Below are 7,897 nucleotides of genomic sequence, written 5' to 3' on the forward strand. Positions count from 1 at the left end.
GGCCTCATTTAATTCACTGATTTTACATTCGGATCACTTTCTCTTTTACAGCTATTTTTACCGGGCTTCATTAATCTTTGTTGAATACAATGGCATACATCTTTAATGCGGCCGCTGTCAAGTCATATTTCAGTAAGAGCTGCAAACTGAATGACAGCAAGCAATATTAATAAATTTAACATAGACTATATCAATTTTTAACAGAATGAATGTGGAAGCTAAATGTATTATTTTTCATTTAAATCATAGGGTTTATCACCAGTTAAGTAGCAGCGATTTCAGGAAACTTGTGACGTGCCGTACAAATAGATTTACATCTCATTAATAAGTAAATTAGGCAAATGCCTTTCAAGTTCAGACAAGTACATAAGTGTAATCTCCATATTAAAGGAGTAGTCTTTGATAAACCACGGAGGAATTGCAGCAGCCAACTATGTGACATGTTGCCAGAGCCTGAACCCTTCCACATTCCCACCTTTAATTATACTGGTTCATTACTAAAGAGATAAGTGTCTCTCCAGTTAAGATTCTATAAACGAACAGCATGAGGGAACCTCCCAAATCATTTTTGAAGAAACCATGAAAAGGTGGTAACGGTTAAGGGGGGGGGGAATTATCACCTGCTTTCTTTCTTCCTTCCCTGTAATAACATTAAAATATTAAGATGAATTCTTTTTTAAATCTGAGAAAGAAATTGTCCATTCAGAATGCTATTTTGTTTAAGAACAAAAAAAAGATTGGGACAAAAAAAAATGTGATATTTTAGAGAAAAATTCCTTCATAAATCCCAACAGAGATAATTTGCTGCAAAATTTAAACCCAGCAAGAACTTGTCTGCCTGTGTTAAATAAAAAAGTTACGGTTGGTAGGAGACATGTTTTTGCAGTAGCTTTAGCGATTACAGGAAATTACATGCAAAGCCAGAGTTCTGATCCTAAGTTAATTTATAATTGGAAAAAACTTATTAATTAGCTATGGCATTCTAATTAAGAATTAGAGGCGTGTGTGTTAAAAAGCCAGTCAATACCCAACTGTCAGAATTTTTTTTTTCCAGACAGCTTTCTGTCCACTTTTCCTCTTGTTTTCTTTTTTGGTATATGCTGATCACGGATAGGAACTATCCTTTAGAGTATACATATTCTGCCAATATGGTTTACTGGGACAGAAATATTAAAAATGCCACAATGAACATCATTTTAAAGAACTAGTGCACATTTATGAAAAAAAGGAAGTAAGTTGCAGCTTTAATTCACACACATATGTTCAAGGCCCATCTATCGTTCAGTGAGTGTGGACAGAGATACTCACAAATCTGGTTAGTCATGAACATGCCGGATACCTACCAACAAATATTTATTTTATACATATATGAGATATATAATCATACTGCCAAATGAGCAGCATTCTGCTCTTGCTGCTTCACACGAGTAATAGTTGTAGATCTGTCCTTTATAGTTGTATGTATCCCTACAAACAAATTCATAGAGACAGGTACCAAGAGCATTAATCAATAGATCTGAAACATTTCCTGTCTTTTGATTCTCCCTGTTCCACACCCACTTTCTAACCTGGACACATTCATTTAAAAACACCCCGGGGATATCCACAGAATATTTTTGGTGTTGTTTCTGGCCACATACTACTTTGATTTATCCTGAGTTCCATGCTCAATTTTGGCCTTTGGTTTTCACTTCATATTTTTTTTTGTTTCCTCCTGGGGTTTTAATGGTTCTTTTGAGACCACTTTTACTCTGATTCTTTTCTGGAAGCCAATTTTGAGTCAATTTTTCCTCTTGCATAATGTTTCTTTTGGTTTGTTTGTCCTACACATTCACACCCACCTCTAACTCACTTTTCAATGATTGGATGTTAGTCATTGTCAAGCCACGCCTCCTCACACACAGACATCGCAGTTTAGTTTTCTCTCTTCTTTAAAAAATGTCATTTTCACATTGCTATGTCAACTTACTGTTGTAATAATAGATGCAGCAGATTCTCTGAATTCTCAGCTTTCATTTTAAAAATGGAAGTCTCTAGTCAGTTCTGTTGTGGAGATTTTTCCTTATATTTCTGCAAGGGAAGGGATACGCTACACTCAGATACACTACACACAACAACAATGGACCCTGAAGAAGTTGAATGTCAGCTGGTGCACAGAGAAACTGGCTGGCAAAGGGGTAGCGAGGCTGTGGAGACATTAAAACAATATTTTTTTCTTTTTCTACAGCGCCAGTAAATACCTTTGCATCCTGCTATTGCCTGTTGGTTTCATGTTTCCTTGAGCTTACTCCAATAAAAGTGTCTTTAGAATTGCAGCCTATGATTAAAGTTTTTCGCACACACGCACACCCTGTGGCGCTTCTCTTTACAATGACCATCCAAGTGCCCTGAGGAGCGGTTGGGGTGGCAGACCAGTGCCTGCTTAGTGCCACAAAGTAAACCACAATGCACCCCAACAGGTCTATTCAGATATCAGTCCCATATTATTCAATAATGTTTACTCCCAGGAAAGTGATATCAAATTGCAGGCTATAATTGAAGTCTGCACATTCCCCATTGCAAATGCTTCCAAAGCTGATAGGAGGAGAGGGCTCTCCCCTTGCAAGGATTCAGTTGGCAGCGAGACAATGCCATTGCCCAGGAAGCAATAGGGGGAAAAGTGCACTCATATGCATTCTGCACATTTCCCCTTCCTCCCAACAGAGTAATTTAATAATGTAAATGCTCTCTCCCCTTGGGATCTGATTGGTGAATGCTGTTAAAGAAAACAAGATGCTGGTCTGTGAGCTGAGTGCCTGCCTGCTGCTGCTACGAACTGAAACGAAACACATCAACTTTTTAACAGGAGGGACTTGTTACAGTTTGGTTTCCTGGATTTGGTTCAGAGTTCGAAGCTGCTTTATCTAAACAAAACAGAATTTCCAGGCATATTTCTGGCTTTGTTTCATTTTGCACACATCTAATAGAAAGCTGAAAGTTGGGGATTCAGAAAATTTGCTCAATCTGTTATTAAAATGATAGGTTTATATAGCAATATGAAAATGATGATTAAAAAAATACCGAAAGCCCAAGGGTTGGAAGTGGCCAATTTTGGCACAAGAAAAAGCAGTGTTTTCAATGTACATAGGTGCTGCTGGTGTGGGCTCTGGGTCAGCCCAGGCAGAGCTCTCAGCTTTGGACCATGTGTGTGGTGCAGGTTCATTATGTGTAGAGGACCTTTTTAGGTCAGCCCTTATATCAATATAGCAATAAAAGAATGCAAACACACACAAAAATGTTTCTATGGGGGTGCTGTGACATCACCGATGATGCCACCTCTGACAACAGCACCATCCTTTGTAAAACCTGATGTGTCACCGCACCTGATCGGGGCAGCCTCACAGGGCTCATGCAGCATCTTCATGTTCTGGGCAGCACAGTTAGAAATTAGTACAGCCAGGCTGGGTGGGACATGGTAACACCAACAGGAGGGCCAGGCTCAATCCAGACAGTCACAGCTGGAAGGAGGCTGTGGGGCAGCAGGAATGGATCAGAAAGCACACAGGTGTTAGGTGACACCCACCAGCAGCAGCCCCTGCACCAAAGGACAGCAGCAGTTGAAGGAATGGGGCAAGGAGAGCCCAGATACTTGGATGGTTAGCAGGGAGGCCTCTGTCAGCAGCTCCCCTGCTCTGACGAACAGCTACAGAAGGAGAGTAGCTATAGCCTGCTCAGGAAAAGTGTAGTAAGGAGCCAGCCAATGAGAGATGTAGCCAGGAAAGTTAGTTCCACGGAAGGAAGAAGGTGCCTGGACCTGGAGAAACTAAAGGAAAGCCTCAGCAGCAGCCATTTTCAATACCCCCCTTTCTTGCGTATTTTTGGTGGCATTAAGAAGCAGGTATCACCCCCTGTAGGTGGAGTGATGAGGAAGCTATAGGGCAGGGGTGGCCAAATGGCAGCTCGCGAACTACATGCAGCTCTTCAAGCCTTATTTGGTGGCTCCCGGAGGCTTGCAAGTTCACTCCTCTCCCTGGCTCCTTTAAGTAGCAGAGCAGATCAGCCGCTCTCCCGATCTATGCACCCAGTGTTCTTCCCCTTTCTCTTCCAATGCTGGAGCAAGGAAGGGGCAAGCCAGGGCCGAGGACAGCCCACCCTCCCTCGCCATGCCAAGCGCTCCTCTGCAGGCACCGAGCTTTGCCAGCCCCACACTCGCAGTGAGCTCACAGGAAGGGTACTTGGGGGGAAGGGAAAAGGGAGGAGCAAAGAAGGGGCAAGGAAGCACCAAGGCAGAGGTGGCCCAGGACATTCTGCTTGCCGGCTTACTCCCAAGTAGGCAAGTGTGCAGTTGGCAAGAGCCGCTCATGGCATGAAGCGCAGCCTGCGCCGGGGTGCTTTCGCATGGATGGAAGCCCCATTCGTTGCATGCAGGACTGGCTCACCCATAAGTGTGTGCAGGACAGCTGGGATGGACAGGGAGTGCATTTGCTTCAGAGGACATGTGCTTGCTTTAAGATTGTGTGGCTCCGCTTTTGTGATCCTTCCTTCCTTCCTTCCTTCCTTTCCAAGTCTCTTCCTCTTTACTTCTTTCCATATTTTTTCATACCTTTCCAAATCTTTCTTTCCCTTCCCTTTCTCTTCTTTTCATATTTTTCCATGTCTTCCTTCCTTCCTTCCATGTATTTCCTTCCTTCCTTCCTTTTTACTTCTTTCCATATCTGCCTGCCTGCCTGCCTTCCTTCCATATCTTATTTCTTTTTTGTCTTTTCCTTCCTTCTTTCCATGTCTTCCTTTCTGTCTTTTTCTTCCTTTCTGTCTTTCCATGTCTTTCCCTCCTTCTCTTTCCTTTTTTCCTTCCTTCCTTCTTTCCATGTATTTCCTATTTTCAATAAAACATTGGTGTTGCCAAGTCCAACTCAAAAAATACCTGGGGTCTTTGGGAGTAGAGCCAGAATATGTTGGAGGTGGTGCCTTGCAAGAATGACATCACTTTTGGTGATGTCACTTCCAGGTCAAAGGTCAGGTGGTAGTTCTTCCCAAGCTCCACCCCTTCTGATGATGTCACTTCCAGCATACTGTGCCAAAACCCCACCCCTTCCTGTGATGTCACTTTCAGGGCACTCCCCCTAACCTCCCTTTTCCTCTGAAGTCACTTCAGTGCATCATGTCTTGTGGCTCTCAAACATCTCAGGTTTATCCTATGTGGTTCTTATATCAAGCAAGTGTAGCTAGCCACCCCTGCTATAGGGACAAACCAGGAAGGCATAGGTGGGCAGGGGAGAAGTACAGTAAGACTGAAGACACTCTCTTCAGATATCAGCCTTCTATATGAAGGCTGGGACTGGTCTGAGGCCTTGGGTGCCTGTCACGCCTGATGATGTAAGGCACGTGCAGAACAAAATAAACTGACTTCACAACTGTAAAAATGCAAAAGAAAGGCAAACATGTAGAAAAACCATTCCCAAACTAGTTCCAGTGCTTTGGGGTTGACAGCTAAGAAAATCAGAAATAAGTGTGCAGAAAAGCCCATTGTCTCCTGATTTGTTATTTCACAGCAGTGGAATTTTTAGAGGAAATGAAGCATCAAAGGAGGTAAGTTTGATCTTAGTAAAAAATACTTGTATATTTAAAACACAAACTGCATATTAAAACATTTTGAATAAAATATACCATTTGACACATCTGGTTATTGAATACTTTCATCTTCCCTCAACCAAATAATATATGACCTCTCACCTTTGTGTATTCCTTGCTTAGGCCTCACCTTCAGTAAATGATGGTAAAACAGGGAAAAGAAACAACCTGGGCCGCATACACACATCATTGGATGTTCAGTATCTTTATACTACAACAATAATGCAAAACTGAATTTTCCTGTGTGGATAAGACAGTTGCAAATGATTGCTATAGTGCAAGAACAGTGTAACATCTAACAATGTATATATATAGCTGTAGCCTAGGGTTGCCAGGTTCCCGTCCTCCCAGTTGTCCTCGTTGTCTTTTGTACATACATGAAGCACATGCATGCTCCTGGGCCTGTGCAATGACATCACTTCTCGGAAGTGATGTCATCGCTTGGGCCATGGCCACCCTGGGAGCACTCCCACGCTCCTTGGGGTGGGGGGCAGATTGGGCCTGAACTGGCCCAGAATGGGCTGCAGTGGAGCATGGGAGCATTCCCATGCTCCACAGTGGCCTGATATGGCCAGATCCAGGTCGATTTGGACCTGAATGGCCTGGATCAGGCTGCTGTAGCACGCAGAAGCAGTCCCCTGCTCCACAGTGGCCCAATCCGGCCTGATTTTGGCCTGATCTGGCCTGATTCAGGAAGATTCGGGCCTGTGCCTCCCCTGCCAGCCAGGGGCAGGGGGTGGAGGGTGGAAGTGGAGGACCCCCCCCACCCCCAGGGGGGCTGGCAACCCTAGTGTAGCACTAGAATTAAATGACAGGATTTATTACCCCATGAGTATAAAGTGCCATCAAGTCACAGCTGACTTATGATGACCCTGTAGAGTTTTCAAGGCAAGAGTTGAACAGAGGTGCTTTGCCATTGTCTGAATCTTTGCAACAACTCTGGACTTCCTTGGTGTCTTTCATATAAGTACTAACCTGCTAGCTTGGGCTAGCTTGTGCCATCCATGTCAGAGCATCACCCACATATTGTAGTGTATTTACCAGTGATCACACAATCTACTCTACCCTCCACAAACACCCTGATATAACACATTGAATCAGGCCAAAACATTAATAAATTACAACAATACACAATTTACAATATGTCATTTTAAAAAGTAATTAAGGAATGGAATCTTTGAAAGAATATATTAAATCAGATTCACCTACCTTAGTTTAGACTATTATTTTACAACAGATAAAGAAAGAAGTTGCTCCTAGCCTCACACCATATTTATTATATTTATTTATGTTACGTATGTATTTACATCATTTATAGTCTGTTTTTCTCACTGAGACTCAAGGTGGATTCCACAGTGTGAGTCAGTACAATCAATATCAAAGATATTTCAATATACATGTAATAGGGTGCTGAAGTACACACTACTAACCCAAGCAACACCCACAAATGGCAAAGCTAAGGAGTCACCCACTGGCCCTCCACTCCAATCATCAGAGTTCTGGCTTCTGAAAACACACTTAAGTCTAAGGGCTATCTGACCATCCACAAATTGGCCCAGACTTTTGTAGCTGCAACCACTGTCCTCTAAGAGCGATATCTCAGGAGCTTACCAAATATCCCCTTTCTTCCATCACAAACACCAGATTAAAATTTGCATTCCTATTTTATTCATCACGTGGATTCATGCTAACCATGAACAAAGTAACAGATGGGCTGTACAAGTTAGTGAAAAAACTCTAAAAATCCAGTTCCTGTTTGTTTTCAAAGTAGGCCAAGCACCATCTGCATATACATGAGGTTGTCAGAGTAGGAGAGGGTAGTTTTAGATCATACCTGCATCATGGACAGGCACAATTTAAACAGGATAAAGCCACAGCCACACAGAATGGAAATGCAAATCTCTATCCTGCACACATCATGTGTGTGAAAAAGACCATCTATGCTTCTCAGAATGAGGGATCAGAAACTTTCTCCTTCATACTCTTTACACCAATAATAATAAGGGATAAATGAATTCAAATTTCCCCACATACTCCCCCAAGTATTCTCTTCAGGATTCTATAAGCTTTTGGAGTTATCACTAAGCCAATTTTTCTACTTCCTCCTTTAACTTACTCTCAACTGCATTCAGAATTGTATGCTTCTCATCTTTTGTCTCACCAGGGCTTTTCTTTTGGCTACAAAGTCACATTTTTGGTTACGAAGTCACACACACACACATTTAAAATCTTTAAAACCGTTAATACTAAATTAAAACATGATTAAAATAATTATAATCAAACCTAA

This window comes from Eublepharis macularius, chromosome 6, assembly GCF_028583425.1.
Source record: "Eublepharis macularius isolate TG4126 chromosome 6, MPM_Emac_v1.0, whole genome shotgun sequence".
Classification (NCBI taxonomy): domain Eukaryota; kingdom Metazoa; phylum Chordata; class Lepidosauria; order Squamata; family Eublepharidae; genus Eublepharis; species Eublepharis macularius.